The sequence below is a fragment of the Meleagris gallopavo genome, chromosome 14 (genome assembly GCF_000146605.3).
Source record: "Meleagris gallopavo isolate NT-WF06-2002-E0010 breed Aviagen turkey brand Nicholas breeding stock chromosome 14, Turkey_5.1, whole genome shotgun sequence".
Classification (NCBI taxonomy): domain Eukaryota; kingdom Metazoa; phylum Chordata; class Aves; order Galliformes; family Phasianidae; genus Meleagris; species Meleagris gallopavo.
Genome location: NC_015024.2, coordinates 5,834,859 through 5,852,810, shown reverse-complemented (window position 1 = coordinate 5,852,810; position 17,952 = coordinate 5,834,859). Strand labels below are relative to the sequence as shown.

The 17,952-nt window shown below is 36.0% G+C and overlaps 1 long non-coding RNA gene across 1 annotated transcript; it reads left to right on the top strand.

The window, feature by feature from the left end:
* Positions 1 to 339: 339 nt before the first annotated feature.
* On the top strand, positions 340 to 6,651 carry LOC104913147. Its single transcript, XR_795156.3, has 3 exons — positions 340 to 642; positions 2,073 to 2,192; positions 3,593 to 6,651. It is a non-coding gene; the product is annotated as an uncharacterized LOC104913147 (long non-coding RNA).
* The last annotated feature ends 11,301 nt before the right edge of the window (positions 6,652 to 17,952 follow it).

Genomic DNA, 17,952 nt, shown 5'->3' with positions numbered 1-17,952 from the left:
TTTATGGAGCTGTTTACTGGATCTGGCTATGAACCAGTGCCCTTGACATCAGATAATTACCTGTTTGAGTGCACATACCACTTGCTAGCTCAATTTAGAACACAGCAAACATTTATTGAGCAGGAATTGTGTGACATAACACTGAAATGCTGATTGTAAGGTGTAAGGTTACCTACCCAGATTAGAAAAAATCACTCTGAACTAATTAATCTCAGAGCAATTTGAGCCTCAAGTTAGGTATACATTTTACAATAAGAATCAGTAAGATGTTGTCTGGCAAATATGAAAATAAGATCCATCCTGTAGTCTGGACCACAAAGATCTCCACATTTGCCTGCTTTATCACAGAAAGAAACTCTGCTGATTTGTGTGCAGCTTGTGTGCGCTGCCTGTAGGGGTGTGAGAGGGCAGCAGCACCTTACAGCTGGCACTTCAAAATCAAATATAAAACAAGAACATAAAAGCTTTGGGATATCTGAGAACAGAGCCAACAGTGGATCTTTCTGTGGCTGCTGAGGTTGCACCTTGGGGTTTCTCAGCAATTAGCATGGAAGTTACTTTTAAACATTCCAGAGAATAACTAATGAATTTATGGCAGTCGATGTAAAGAAAATACGAGAATCTGAAAACCATTAATAAAAAGTAAGTAAAATATTTTATTCTAATATTTACATTAAGTACTTAAAGTTTCTCAAAAGGTATGTTTTCATTAAGAAAGGCCTAAAGGAAAGATACAAATACTGAACAACCATTAGTCGCTGCAACTTCTGGGAAACAAATTTATCTCAGCTATTAACTGAAGAGCTCATAAGGTAACCAGCAAGCTTTAATGAGATTTAAAGGTAGTCTGAAGTACATAACGCAATAAGAACATCTCTGTGATTTCCCAGTGAGAGACTTGGATGCTGTCTAGTTCTACATACTATAATTTGAGGGAAAATATTTTTTTGAAAATGATGGGAAGTCAGTAGTTACAGTTACTGCTTACTGTTGACATTAGGTGACTGTTCGTATGCCCAGAATACCACCTACCTCAGCTAAATGGTATCTTTATGAAATTAACAGAATGCGGTTACAACATGGCTATAAGAAAAAATATTAATGTCAAATTTTGGATTATAATTGGAAAACTGACCTTTGGAAAATATGTTACCACTGCAGTCCTGAACTGTACTGTAAAATGACAACTTTAAGATCCAGAAGAATGACTGTATTGTGCAGTTTAGAAAGCAGCAAAATAAAAATAATTATACTCTTCATGCTCCTGTAGAATTCTAATTTAGAAATACCTTGACTATAGCCTATAGCCTTCCTTACACAAAGTTATTTTCTGTTATTTTCTGTCTTCAAGCTGTCAAACGCTCTAAAATACATGCAGTAAGATGTTTTTTGTCATTATATGGGCCAATCTCCATAGGCAATTGTGACAGGTTTTGTAAATAAAGCTCTTCCTAGAAACAACTCACAGCAGTATTATTTAACAGCATATATGACTCTTCCCTCTAACTGCCTATACTCAATTGAAAATCCCAAAATAGAAATCTAACAATGCATCACAAAAGTTTGAGAAACTTCCACAAGATTCACTGAGATTATACGACTTGTTTTGCTACATTACTTTCAAGATTTCTGCCATATTCATTTTCAGTTCTCAGAGCATAACCTTCCTTCCCAGTTCAGTATGTATTAATGTATGTATTGCTGCATGCACACACAGTTTAGTCTTATATCACTACATTGAATGGCATTTCTCCAGTAAGATCTCAAATCAGCATGGAAAAAACTCATCCTTTCAGTATTTCTTAATTTATGAAATCAAATATGAGCACATATGAGGTGTTTGGGATTAGTTATGGCATTGTTTATCACTAGATACCTAAAAATCATACTTCTGTACAAAATTGTGGTGAATAAATGAATCAAGAGTTCCAAATAGATGAGGAATTCGTTCTTGCGATAAACTCAAACGCAGAAATGAAGGATGAATGACATCACTTCGTACAGAGTTAAAGCAGCACGGTCTTGAAAGTTCCAAAGACTAAGACAAATCAGGACTTGTTTTCCCTTTTTAGGTAGCGTTCCTGGATGCAAGGCTGAATGTATCTCTCTTCTTTCCTTTGCCACCACATTGGAACAGCTACCTGAGGAGCGTCTTATTTCCTCTATGCCCAGATAAGCTTGAAGTGCACATGGTGAGGACTGAAAGGAGGGTATAAAGGCTTGTTTGTCCAGAAGTGGTGGAGCTGACATCAGCCAAACACTTCTGCTAACTGTCCATTTACCTCTACAACTGTGGGAACGTCCTGAATGCACCAAACCATATCATATTGCACCATGCTTCTAAGACAGCCTGCATTTCTTTCCAAAACAACCTGCTCAGAAAGAGAACATTAAAAAGCCAGAGAGGATAGAGAGAAGAAGCACAGCTCTTACTTTTTATTGGTTATTTCACTCGGTCACCAGGCACACAGACATAGGAAGAAGCAGGCAAACATCCTTAGGATGAAGTACAAAATGCTCAAAGAATCCAGCTGAGAGCAAGACCATAGGTGGAGCCAGTGGGAAGGAATCACTTGATGTGAACAAGTGTCCTGTGAAGTCACTTGCCTAAAACCCTCTCTGTAAAGACTGCTGCAAAACCCAGCAACAAGAATATAGCTGTCATAGCACCTTGAATTTAACTATCTGAATGAACTTGCTATCTGCAGAAACTAGTTATTGCGAGAGGAGTTAAGCTTGAGAGCACACACACATTCCTCTTCCAACTAAGTAGCCTCCTGTAGGGGTATTTTGCTTACCCAGGTGATGGTTAATTTTAAGGTAAATCTTTCTCAGAAAATAATATTTGATTTAAAACACTGTACAGCACAAAGCTATATTACAATTGCATTTCATGTAGCTGTTTGAAATAGTGCTAAATTACAAGCTAATGGAGAATGTAGAGCTCGAGGCACTAAGCCTAATATTTATTTCTAAGAAGACATTCAGTTTATTCACAGCATACAAAAAATTGTGAATTATAAATAGTGCATCTATCCCAGATTATCAGTGACTGATGATTAAAAATTAAATCCCAGGGGACTGAGAAGCTCAAATGAAACAATAACATTGGTAAAATATAATTTGAAAAGTACCAACATGGAACAACTCAATGAGGGAACGGAGCCTTGCTTGTGTCAATGGAGTTGGCATTGATTCCTCTTGCCAAAGCTGAGCCAGATAAAAGACTCATGCATGCGACATCTCTTGGAAAACTTGAGCCAAATGCAAAAAAATATACAAGGACTAAGTTTGATCTAAAAAAACACCCATACATTGATTAAGCACATTATTTTTTAATTATACGTCAGGGCTTGGTTTAAGGGATTTTGTTGCTTAGGGGGCTGGAATTTTTGTTGTTCTTGTCTGACTTGTTTTTCAGTTTAGGAAAAGAAATACGTATGTATGTTTCCTTCTGTAGTGACTTGGAAGTCCTATGTCAACATCAGACTTAAAGATCTCTTTCAATTTAATGATTTTATGATTAAGAATGATTTAGTTTAGCTTGGTGAGAGAAATTACAGATGTGTGAATACTTTATCTTTTATTTTAGGTACAACTGCTTTAAGCTAAAAGGTCTGAGTTAAGGCTCACTTGGAGAATAATGAGTGAGAATCTTCTGGACAATTCTACAGCATTTTTTCCACCTTGTCCTTTTTGGCAATCATATAATAAAGCATAGAAATTAGTGCTTCTAGATGCATGGCAACCAACCCTGGTCAAAACCTCTAGCGTTTGCTGTAAGATAATAAAGGTAATCCACTGAAAAACACTTCTAGGGTCCTAGGAGAGAAAGATAAAATTACAAAAAGGTTGATTTTTCTTCCCCTAAAACACTGCATTAATCATTATTGCAAATGTCAGAATGCACTCATACTGTATCATCCATCCCATCCCCCTAGCGTTCTATATTATATTCAGAACTACACCCTGTTCACCTGCAGAGAAATCACTTCCCCGTTTGGTAGAGAAGCTATTTATTCCTATATCTTCTAATTAAAATCTTAATGCCAGTAACATATATTAAATCAAGTTCCATTACATGCCTAACTTTCAAAAGCACGTATTTTTTAAGCAGCTCATATTTTGTCAAGCCTAATTGCTGTAGTTCTACGCAATATTAGTTGCAGAACAGCCAGTAATAACCTTTAGTCCTGGCAAATTCTCTCTCTACAAGAACTCAATCACATAACATAAACAGCTATAAAAGGAGGCTTTTTAAAGCTTTATTCATAATATGTAGCACATGCATGTGGCAGTGTATATCAGATCACAACACTGAAGGAAATACGAGATTTATCCATGACATAAGTTGTGCCAACATTTAGTATGTTGAGACCATTAATTTGAATTTAATTATGTTAGAAAGGAGGGGGGGGAGAATGTTTCTTCATTAGGGCAGGCTTTCCCAAGATAACATTAAAAAATGGGTTTTGATTCCTGAGTGCTTGCAATGATGCAACTAAGCACCAGGCCGTTAGCAGTAGAGAATCAGGGTGGTCTCTAAGAAGAAATGCACACCAGAGATTAACGATAAGGAAGAAAGATTTTACCTCTGCTATGGTAGGAGTGTAAAAAGAAAGCTGTAAGGACTACAAATAAAAAAAATGAGAATAAAGAATGGCTTCTTGACCTCACCAGATTCACAGCAAGACATAGCTGATATGAACGTGACATACCATGTGGCCCAGCACAGTGCAGAGCTCCTCTGAGTGTGAACTGAGTGCCACTGCTCCCACAGCAGGCCCAGCAACACCAGCTCCACTGACCCTTACTGCTCCTCATCTCCCCACATCCCTTGGTTTCCTTAAGGCAGCAGCCCCAGGCCAGCACAGCACAAACGCTCGTGGGGTTGACAGAGCCCCAGCCTCAGACACATACCTGAGAACATTCTTCAAACCCACACGCCATGGAAAAGCCACACATTGGCCATCCTTGACTCACTCTGTAGCTGGGATATGTATCCCACAGCGCAGTTCTCAAAAGCCCATAGGTAATTTATGGAGTATATTTACCAAATGTCTTTAGCTTGAGCCTCTAAATTTGTTAATCCCCAGAGATGTGGATACAGTCTTCAGTACAGCAAATGTACAGCAAGGATTTAATACCAACTTATCTAACACTCAATCTAGTATATTTTGAGGCAATCTATTAGAGGAATATGCTTCGCAGGCATTTTCTAGACCAGTGCAGAACAGAGAGTACCTAACTGGTGGCCAGTAAGTGAGAGAACCTTCCCAAATTCTTCACTACCATACCATGACTCTCAAAGATGGCACAGTAACAGAGGGTATATTTATTCCATTCTGTTATTTCGCTGCTTTTGGATTTATTCATACAAAAAAAGTTACAAAAAAGAGACACTCCAAGTAGGATAATCACAGCATGCAAGAATATTTTGAAACCAGTAAATATGACACTAGTTACCCAGTCTTTAAAAGAGAGGGAAGAATGATAGTGACTTTTTTTTTATAGTTCTATACACAACTCATAAGAGTAGTATTCTAATCTGAAATGCAGGGAGAAGAACGTTCTTTATGATTTATTAGCTTACCTAAACTAAAGTATACCGTTAATTTCACAAATACTAGCTGCAGAGCAGTATGGAAAAGGAAAGCCTACATCTCAAGTTTAAATCTGAAAAGGCCAAGATTCTGAAGAAACATAATCTTCTGTAGGACAGTTACTTATTTTACCAATAAGTTTGCATAGTTCAAGCCATCTTTTTTCTAAAAGGTAATACAATCTCTTTTCAAAGGATCCATTGTCAAGTGTGATTACTTGTGAGCATTTGAGAAGTTCATAGAAACATTATGCATACAAGTTCAATTTGAGAAGTTTTGGGAAGTCCAAATTCATTAGGAAAGGCTGATCACAACTGAAAAGTAATTTGTGCCTGTGTCCAGCCCATTTATGGATGTTTTGCAATCCTTGAAATGAAATGTTTTCTTTAGTAGTTACAAAAAACGATCAGTGTTGGGCATATTGTGTGCTACAAATACTGTAGAATTGCATACAGATAAGAAAAATATATCATTACGAATGAAAAAAGTTAAATAATCCAGGCACATAATGACATACAGGTTTGTCCTTATTTTTAATGCACCTTTTTTACCTGAAAAAACTCACAGTACCCAATTCCGTTCCCATTTTATGGGGACTTCAGAATTGGAAGTATGAAGAAAACTCTGAACAAAAAACTTAGCTTCTAGCATGTTAACGATCTTAAAAGCAAGAATCTATTGTAATCTGGATAATATAATTAATCTTAATAGAGAATTGATGACATCAATGCGTTAAAATAATTGTCTTCTAAACTGCAGCAAATCCATGCAGCCTTCTGATCCAACCTTGAGCTTTTTCAATAGACCTGCTATTCAGTGCCTGAGTGTAAGTGTGAAAACAGGCAGGTTCAAGTAGCTGCCTGTGGCATAGCCACATGCAATTTGATAATGTCAATATTTCTGGCATATTCAAATATAAAAAAATACAAAGTTACTAAGCAAAATCACTACTCCAAGGTAAGTATCAAACAATTCAGTCATTTTCTGAAGCACAGTGTACATCAACAATATTTCCATGTGGTTTTTTATGAATATACCATATTAAAAAAAAAAAGGATTTTCAGACCCAGTCCTGATCTAACAGTGGCTAGATGGATAGATTCTCCACCATAGAGTCTCACTGCTGTCACAGAAGATCTGTGTAGGTGCAGTAGTTCATCCCTACCAGCTACCCTGTAATATTTGATAGTTCAATAAAGAAGTTATATTCTATAGAGTAACCCAGTAATTGCAATAGCTCACTTATAAGAATATACAAGATATATGAAGATATAAAGACACAAAAGAGATATCAAAGAGCTCTTGAAAAAAAGTGTTATTTCTTCAAACAAACCTTACTAACACAGAGATGGTATTCATACTAAACAGTGACAAAGCACAATGTTAAAAAAAGAATAAAAATGTTATTTCTGAAAATCTTCCTAAAGCAGTCCTTATAGAAAATGATAGAATATCCCAGGTTGGAAGAAGCCCAAAATGGTCACTGAGACCAACTCATTAACTGAGCCCAACTCAACAGGAAATTCATTGAAATTCATAATAGAGATACTAAATTTCTTTCTGCTTTTCAGCCATTACTTTTTTTGTATTCACGTGCTGCTTCACATCCTGTTCTAGGATTACATACAAATGTCATCTAAAAAGTGTATGCACAACTGAATATTAATGCTATGCTATTTAAAGAAAGATTTTCAGTTAAAATGCAGTTTTACATTTCTTAACTATACTAATTTCCTGAAGATAAAATTTAATAGATTTAGAATTGGTTTATGTACCAGATAACAGGACCCAACAGAGTTCAAATCTCTAAAAAAAATAAAAAAGGTTGCTTTATTTGTGTTATTTACATTGCATACTAGCTTAACCTGTAATTACAGAAAAGTTGGCTATAGCCAAGACCACAGCAACCAGAAACTGAGTCTTGCCAAGAAAACTGATGCTTTCCCTGGTTAATTACTAAATGTGCTTATCTGAAAGAATTTTATCTTTGAGACCAATTTTCACATTAGCAGCTTGGCCTTTTTCTAATACCTTGCCTGCATTGCCGTCCTAATGCTGTAAGTGCATTAGAGACTAGGACAAGCACAAGGGAGGTGAGAGAAGTTTTATAATTTCTGACATTCTTAAACCAGCATTACTAATTCCCCTAGGTCTTTCCTTACAAAATCCTATAAATGCAACTGAGTATGACAGACTGGAGACTGAGCAGGTTATTTGCAGAGCTAATGCAGGTTTGATGTTTGTGGTGTGATACTAGCACTAAGTTGGCCATGACTGCCAAAACTTTTCAAGAATATTTTCCATTTGCCCATGAATGCTGAGAACAATATTTACAGTAGTTAGAAAATGTAGCTTCACTGTATCTGTTGACATGGGCTAAATAATAATTCCTGTCCTGTGGGCTAACTATTTAACTATACACATCTTACAGAGGCAGAGAAAGACAAATTTTTGCAAATATATTACAAAAAAAAAAAAAAAAAAGTAGAGATTTCACAGTGCATTGATGGCTGCTGGTCATCCAGCTCCTAAAAGAAGTTTGGAAAAATTTCCCTGTCGCATTAATTTTCACCTAAACACACACACAAAAAGTCTCCTTTAGAATGGATGAAAAAAAAAAAAGAGAGACTAGACCAGCTAACAAAACCCAGGCACACAAACATTTTCATAACAACATAAACTGGTCTGGTTCCCTCAGAGTTGTCAAGGACTTGCCCAGACCAAATACTTTATTACTAAATCCAACATCATCTACATCCACTGTTATTTATTCTCATGATTCATGTGTGGTATTTTCGTTATACACTAACATAATAAAAGATTTAAAGTATCAAAATCCACACTCACAAGACCACCAAATTATTTCTTCCTGGTACTTTCTCTTCGGTAGTGAGTCAACTTCTCAAATTTTCACAGGTTTTCTCACTTTTTCATTTCACTTGATATTTTCTTTATTGCCACACTCCTGAAAATCAGAGATATTTGTTTTCCCTGTTGAGTGGCTAGAAACAAAGAAATCTCTACACAAAAGGGACTGAACCCTGAGTGCTTACTTTCCTAATAGTCACAATGAAGATTTCCTTGCTCTTAAAACTCCTGAATCTTAGCAGGAACATCAAAGATGTCCCATTTAGAAGTATTCCTTAGAATCTTCTACATACCATGCATTACTAACTCAAAAAACAAATGGCATTACTAACTTGGCCTTCTATAGAAAAGAATACAAAGACAGGACTTTTAAACAAAATCATTTAAAATTCTCTTTCATGTGTAGCATTAGAGAAGCCAACTATTTTATCTTTTCTTATATCCACAACTGTAATCCACTCAACCTTGTCTATGATCTACAACAAGGTCCATATGCACCAAGTCCTCTGCTTACTAAAAGGGAAAAAATAACCAGCTCAAAAATAACCAAGTCAATCCTATAAAAAAAAATAAATGACTAAATAAGAAATTCCTTTAAGACAACGCAAGATAGTACTGAGAATCTCGTTAGCCATCATGGCCATACCTGTAAAACAAGAGTGACTGCCTGCATGACACCTGCAGCTCTTAAATTTTTTTCCCTAAGAATTAGTAACAAATTTTCTTGGAAGAATAATCTTACATGCTGTCTCTAAGTGTTAATGATAGCTGGAACAAAACAGATTAAAGTAAGCTGAAGAGATGCATGAGTACTGACCATCAACCTTCACTTTCAAACCAGAAGGTCCTCCAAAATTCACCTCATCTCTCACTGTTACTCTTTGCTATTAAAAAAAGAATTGGCAAACAAAGAATTAACAGAATTAGTAGAAAATATCATTTTATCAATAGATAGTTAACACAATAGCTCCTGATCTTTCAAAGCTTTGTATATTTTTATTCACACCTATCCTTAGGCTTTCTGTTATGCCATTTATTCCAGTTACTCTTGTTAAGTGTACTCTTGTCTCATGGCGCTACTCTTGCCTCATTAAGTAAAGCCTACCCCAGAATCTACAACAAGCAGCAGGAGCATTACATGAAACTGAACATCAAACCCTAAGATGGCAAGATCTCATACTGTTACATATAAAATCTATACTAAATTTTTCAGAAGTACTACTTCTATTAGTAGATCTACTACTAGATCTAGTACCTTACCTAGTGCCTCATTTGGTGGCTGGAACACTGTCCACAGCATGGGCATTTGTATAGCAAAAGAAGGCAATAACAGTGCCCTCTAATGGGATACAAACACTACTGGGCAACAAGAAATAAAAAAAGAAGGAAATTAGCTTGCCCTTCCAATAACTGGTAACAGCTCAAGAGAAGTACCATCTCTATGCTGACAGAAGCCACTTCTTCACCTGCTAACCCTTAAATGAGGATGAGGAGGAGTTGGATCCAGGCTCCTCCCCTTCAGATCACTCAGGTGCACTGCTTGCACCTGAGCTCCCTGGGTTAGTCGCACCTGGTGCTCAGCCATTGGTTCAGGCAGAGACCTGGCAAGTCCACTGCAGGGTTGGAACTAGATGATTTTTGAAGTCAGTCTACATATGATTCTGAGGTTCAATGATAGGATGTTCAATTCAAGGAAATGTTCATTTCTTTGGGAAATGTCAACAACTTCAGCTAAATATACCTACAAATTCCAGTTTCTGATGTCCAGTCTTCAGAGCTTTGCATGCCCTGCACTTCTGATTATTAGGCTACTCAATACATGGTCAAATGGTTAGTTTAGGTATTTTCATTTAAAATTCTTTCTGCAAGATGGTCCAATACTATAAAACTGGAATTCAGATCCTAGTTTGGACGTTAAACAACCCTAGTATGTAGAAGTGGTGGATATATTGTCCTTTTCATAACTTACCAAAAAGGGGTTGTTTATTTTATATAACCAGATGAACTGTTATGGGTAAGGTACCATAAGTGTGTAAGTGCGTGTTTAAAACCTACTAACAAAATACAGAACTGAAAGCAATGCCAAAACCCATTACTGCATAATGCATGAAGGTAGCCATTACTAGATTACCAGAACCCCAACCTTTCTTATCTCGTTTCTAAAAGTGAGATCTAATTTTGTATTACTTTACTAAATCAATAAAATATTTGTATGGACTTAAGTATCAATTTGTTTCTAAGTTTGAAGTCTCAACCTGTGAACTCTTAAGGACATAAACCAGACTTTAATTGCACCTGGACACTACTCTGGAAATACAGAGATAAATAGCAGAAGCAGTGGGAAAACCTATCCTGATGGAAGAACAATGTTACATCCAAAGGGACTGCAGCTAGCAGATAAAATTCAATAACTACAAGTAAAATGGTTTTGTAAGTAGGTATCAGATGGAAAACAAATTAGGAGGACTTGAAAACATCTGGTATAGATATCAACATAAAGCTCAACAATGTGTCTGAAAAGCAAACATAGATTTAGGAAGAAATATCATGGAAATAAAAACTGGAAACAATACTTAATAGTGAGTCATGGCAGCCTTAATTCAGATAATATAAAAGTGATATTTTTGTTTCATGGTTATTATTCGTATGTTATATATATCCAGTCTAAAAAATAAAGTGATGAATGAAATTAGTTGACCTATTTGTACTGAAAACATGAAAGACTAAGAAAAAGAAATAACTAAAGTAACTTACTTTTATTGTATTTGTCAATATTTTCCCTATTTAAGTCTGCACGCATAGTTTTAGCATTAATATAAATGAGAAAGAAAAGAAAAAAAAAGAAACAAAAGTCCCCTTCATCCCCTTTCCATAATGAGCTAGAAAGATATTCCATTGAAATGTAAAAATGTCTATATTTTAAAACACACAAAATGAAGAGTATGGCATTATTCTATAGCAGATGTTTCAAATATGCAAGAAAATAGCCTCCATAGGGTTAACTTAAGTGTCTTTCGTGCGTTTAATCATATTTTACATTTTTCATATTCCATTTCATAATGAAATTTATTTTCTTATTATACAAACACCAGTCTATTTCTGCAGTTGGAACATTAAGATTTTAGTACCAATTGCATTACCAGGGCTTTGTTCACTGCACTCATTTAAATCTATAAACTACTTTGAAAAGCCAGAATATCCCTTCATATCACTCCAATTTCCCAGACACATTTCTCAGTCACTTCTTTACCTTTTCTTTCACTGATTGCTTCAGTTTCTGAAATGTGCATTCTTTGCTCAGTTCCCCACCACATGTGGCTCTCCCTTCCGAGTCCGAATGCTATCAATGTCTCTTTCTTCAGTCAGGGTCCTTCAAAGCCTATCGCACACATGCATGCAAACCCTGCTCCTCATTTCCATCTCTTTTTACTATGCTTTGTATTTATTTCAAAGAAATTTTTAAAACCACAGAAAAGTTTCTTCTTACTGCCTCCACCATTAAACTATTTGAAATTATACAGTTTTTCTCCCTGATCATTGAAAAGTAACATTATACAGTTATAAAGAACATACTTATCTTTAGCAAGCAATTCCACTGACCTCAAAGAAAACAATGTTAGCTATGAATTGCAGGTTTTGCAGAATTGGAGCATTGCAGAGATGCTATAAAAACTCTCCATTCCTTCTTGTTGTGCAGAGCAGTGAAAGACCATGAAGACAACACTGCCCACAGCAATAACTTATTCATCTCTATGTGAATTTTCCACCTCTGTGCATCTATTAGTAATGTTTCCCATTGTCTAAGTGATTCTAAATTTCAGGAAAAATAACTTTACAGTGAAACAAAGTAGGTTCCAATTTTAATTATTACTAACATTAGGAATAATGATTTGCATTTAGGAAGCCTTAGCAAATCTCAAATTATTTTTCTTCAGACGACACTGCCAGCTTCTATTCCTATCTTAAGTTTTTTTGTGTTACATGCAGTTGAATGAAGCATAACTTCCATATCATTCCTTTTCCAAGGGTATCTCTGTTTGAAATAGACTTCTGTACTGGGAAAAGTTAACACAAATGAGGTACCTTCATGAAACAATTTTGCCACCATTTAAAAGTTCTGTATTATTAATTGACAGCAATTGGCACATTCACTACACTCATTTTCAGCCAACATAAGTATTAACAAAACCTGGCGCTAAAAGATTAATTACTAGTGATAAAAGGATATTAGATTGACTTCTACGTTCTTGAGTTTGCAGACACGGCAGGAAGAAGAAAAATAACCAGAGTAATATTGTATGTGGTTTAACTATGAATTTATAAGAATTAGTAAATAAAAATTAAAATTTAAGCTTATCTACACTTAGTTCTGCTGTTAGTTACAAGTACATTGATGGATGGTATTACAGAGAGGTAACAGATTGATTTGTAGATCCCTTAGCAAAATATTGCTTAACATTTTTAAACAAGCAATAAATGCTAACTCAAAGTATAGCTTGACCAACTTTTATTTATTTAGTGGTGAAACAAAGATTTTCCACTAGAAGTAAATGACACTGTTACAGCACAACCCCATTCAAGCTATGAAGTAGTTACAGCTCACGAAACACAAATGATGAAAAGCAACTTTGAATAAAACAACAAAAGTCCAAAATAGCTTCAAATTTTCTTTTACTTTGTTGCCTCATAGACGCTAAGATGATGATGATCAAAACACCATTCAGATGTCTGGATGGCATTTTGAGGTTTTGGGCAATTTCTGCTCCGCTTATGTTTGTGCTACAAAAAGTGACTTTCTCTCCTCCAGCACTGAAGCTGCATGATATTGGTTTGGATCCACGCTCCAGAATTTCCACAGTAATTTGCCACAACTACAGAGATCTTTTAGTGTTTTTGTGTCTCATGTCTTAACAACTGTATTGTTTTCTCCATCTTTACTGAATTAGTCCCACACAATGAAATTAATTACTTCTTTAGAGTATGTCACAATTCCAAGTAACATAAAGTTAACGAGAAGTCTATTATACTTTTCAACTACGCGAGACAGAGTTTGTAACAGAGCACACAACAAACGATTACTTTCATGGATGCAGTGAACAAGCTGCTATAGAACAGGATTGCTTTTAAGTGGAACAGATCATTGGGTAGGCAAGAAACAAGGCCACTCGCTCCCTGCCTATATTTTCCTAACATGAATTAAACTCATAAAACTAAGATTACCACACTTTGTAACAAGAGATTGATCATTAGTTCCAGACTAAGGATTTGTTTGCAATTGATATTAAGAAATTGGCTCCGAATAGTCATAATTCCTTGTTAAAACTACTGTTTACTTACCAGACATTTTTGTAAGGTAAGATTGTGTCTGGCAAAAGAAGCATTCAGCTAATGTTCTTCAACTGCAGAAAGTATATGCACTGTAGCGTGCTCTAACTGCAAAAGACTTAGTTTTCATTAAAGCTGTGTTTACTCTAGCTGAGTCACTTTTGGAAAGAGCAAAGATGCACAACAGAGGACGTAACAGATAAAGTGCTAACGGATACAATGTCTGCATGTGATCTTTGGATTGCTCATTGCAAAAAAAAATTAGTGTGTCAAATTCTCTGAGCATCACAGAAATATTTAAGGGAAAAGAATTACGGATGAATTAGGATTGGTAAAAATCGACCCGCTAATTGCACTTGGCCTCCCTGAGATGTAGGTGCAAGAGAACAGAGCCCAGTTTCTCCACAGAAAATCTTTTACTTCTGTTCCTGCTTTATTTTGGTTTCGAATGACAGACACTACTAATTTAGTGAAGGAGTGACCCCTAGACCTGGTTTCTTCTCCCCGGGGGAGCTCCAATCAGTCAGAATTCTCTCTGCCTTTTTTGCTACCAATGTATTTCAACTGGTTTCCCTAAATTTTTCTGCTAATTCCCATTTCCTTCATAATCACAGGCTTTTATGTGACTTGCTGGCCAAGCGATTTTCAGGGGAGCTATAATTGCCACGGGTCTTAAACATTAACCCTGCCAGGTGTCAGTGGTTGGACTGCTTTGCATTTGATTAATGATACCACAGCAAAAAAATTGTTTTTTAATTGGCTGTCGTGTTTTTCTTCTTGTTCAAGTGCTCCTGAAACAGTCAGATGATCTGGAACAAAGGTTTCTTGGGAAAAAACACATGAGATGGCATGATGAAATACAAGAAATACATGCTAGCTTAATGGAAAATAGGTCTCGTAAGCCCTAGGTGTATTGACTGTTCTAAATGTGCATAAATTTCAGCAGGACTGAAGCATTTGCAGCTTTGTCCCCTTGGAAGAATGTTACATCATTGGAAGCAGAGACAGAACTAACAAAATCGACTTTTACCTTTCATAAATAAATGCACAAAAATAAAGGTGACCTTGGTAATACTAATTAAGAAGAACCACACTTCTATTCCTCTAGGAACTAATTTCCAAGTATTTCCTCTGTGACAATTTGCACTTACTAAGAGCAAAATTTGGATTCAACAGAAGTTTTCTGTGTGCTACAAAGAGTTTAATAAACACTCCAAGTGGGTAAGGAGGCGGTAGGCCGCAGTTAGACCCTGGGCAGATGACAGTACGGCCTAGAGCAGTTGCATGAGAACACTGCACCTTGTCAGCATTGTACAAACAGCACAGCAGACAATCTCTGCCCTCACTGCCTTGTAATCTAATTAGAAAAGCATATTTTGTAATCCCAAACTGCTGTCCAGTCTAGAATCTCATTAGGGAAGATGAAGACAGAGGAATAGTATGCACCAAGGTCTGAGTAAGGCAGAAAAATAATTGCACCAGATGACAGGACAAGAAGCTTAGGGGAAAGCCACACAGCAAGGCTTACTGTCCTAAAAGGATAAGGTCAATTTACATGCTTACAGTTCAATGCATGCACAGCTAAGGCCTCAAGTTTCAGACAATTTTTAAGATCCAGAAGAGAGACAGATCCATGTACCTGTTTTTCTGTTTTGAGAGCTGCTCAGTATGAGACTGTTCCCTTCTTAGATTATAGAAGCAGTTGAGGACCCACCAACTACAAGACCATACCCTTAAGAGTCTTCCTGAAGGTGTCAACTGTAAACAAAATAAAATTTTTAAGCATGTATACATCTCTGCATGCTACTCTATCTATGCACTATATTACTGAATAGAAGTTGGTGGTTTGATTAAGTCAACCTTTTTTCTTTCTTTTTTTCTTTCGTTTTTTTCTCTCTCCTTTTTTTTTTTTCTTTTTGATCAAATACTTGGAATATTTCCACAAAATTCCACTGCTCTAAGTGAAAAAGGAGTGGAGGAAAATATGCATTGATAATTGTCCTATGGCCTGGAATGGAAGTACACACTTTTTCATAGCTCACTTCTGATGCAAGCTGAAGCATGTTATAAAACCGAGGTACTTTCAATAGACACAACACATCTAAGCTAACAAATATAAGGCTCAGGATAGATTAAGTGCTTAAGAGTAGAAAATGATTTAAATCAACTGAGATGATACTTTCTTAAAGTATCCTATTTCAGTAAAGCAGCCTTCAGATTTTAAGTGTTTTAATGATATTTTATAATCCCAGTGACTTCAGGAAGCAATGGTCCAACTCCTATCTTCAGTACTGAAACAGACATGATTTTTTTCATGCGCTGTTACTGGGGCGTGTGTGTGTGTATACATATATGTACAGTTTTATACATATGGCATGTGTTTATGTATATACATATATACACACGTATACAGCTCCAACTGGCTGTTCTGCCACTAGACTATAAACACAGCATAATTCTATACGTATTTAAAGTTCTAATTTAGATTTGCTCTCACATAATCCATTGTTGACTTCCAGCTTTTCAACTTCTTATTGCAAAATCACCCTCCAGGTGAGTGAAATCGTGGGGAAATAAGGTGGGAAGCAAGAAGCAATGAAAAAAAGCAGGATTAGAATGGAAGCCAGAACTGTATTTCTTAACAATAGTAAACATTGCAAAAGATCACTATAATAAGTGTTTGTTTGAGATACAGTTATTATATCTTGCCTAAATATTTAAGTTAGCCAAACCTCTGATCAATTGAAGCAAAAGCTACGCATGCCAAGAAGCTAAACTGTTAGGGTGAATATGAAGCTGGCATTAGCACTGACGAAGGAACAGAGGTAGTGCGAGGCACACAAAACCACAAAAAGTGATCTCATGTCTTTAAACTGTCCAAAGAATCATAAAATAAAGTTCTAGATTAGTGTTGAGGGGACACATGTCATTTCAATGAAAAAAGTAATAATTTTAAATGACATTTTGAAACATTCCATGGAAATGTATTTGAAATGTAATATAGGGACTCCAATAAAGAATATGCTTTTAATACATTACAGATTATATGCGATCATCAGTTTAAGACTTCCCCTCAGCAAGCAAGATAATTCAAACAGACATCTGGTCTGTCTATATAGTTTGTATTGCCACCCTTTCAAATGCAAACTCTGATGTTTCTTCATGGCTGGAGAAATACAGAGGAGGTATGGTTTTAATTTTTCAAACTCCTTTGCAAATAAGCTTAAACATTTTACAGTTAAAAGGACAGAATTTACATTTGCTGTGTCTGGTCAGTTTTAAAATTGTATCTGTTATGAATCATGTTCACTTTTAAAGTTCATTTAACTTGGCTTATGGTTTACTTTTGAAAAAATGTTATGCATCATTTGGAGCTGCACTCCTAACCACTATTAGTAATAATAATGGCGTGCAGGTTCTATCTGATGGCCCTTGTATAAACTTGGATTTCCATAGGAAAAAACAAACAGGATTCACGCAGACAGTATTTAGTCCCATAGGCTTGTGCCATTATCAATGCCAGGAGTTTTACTCAAGGTACAGCTATTACAGAACTTTTTGCTGCTTTAATGAGATGTCTGTGTGGATATAACCAGGAGGAAAAAAACACTTAGCCAGAAACGTAGTGAAGTTTTTCACTTCTAATGCTAATGACTAAACATGCCTGTATGATGAGATGAAGTAATGAAGTAATGGAATATCTTCAGTGGGACACGAGGACTCTCTGCACTTTCTGGCACTGAGCTCTTTAGACCATTGTTGATTTCACAACTACTGTGCCATTAGCTCAGGTTACCTAAAATAGTCAGGTAAGAGAAGTACATCCAGCAGGAGATGCAATGCAATATTGCACATAATTCAATTGTAGGTATACCAAGACACAAAGCAGAAGTGGTTACATATTCAGCTCTCAAAGATATCCATATTATAAACACATGATAGTCTCCCATCTCCTGTGAAAGCCTATGAAAACTACATTGGCTTGGATAAGACACAAAGTACCTAGACTACTTTGTCTGCAAATTGTGGTCACATTCTCTGTTAAAAATTAGCTTTTTTTCCCAAGTTTTGCAACGGAAAAAATAAGTAGTTAATCGTTCAGTAAATAATTGCACAATAGTCTTCTCTCAAACATAAATGCTATCATTTTTTCCCC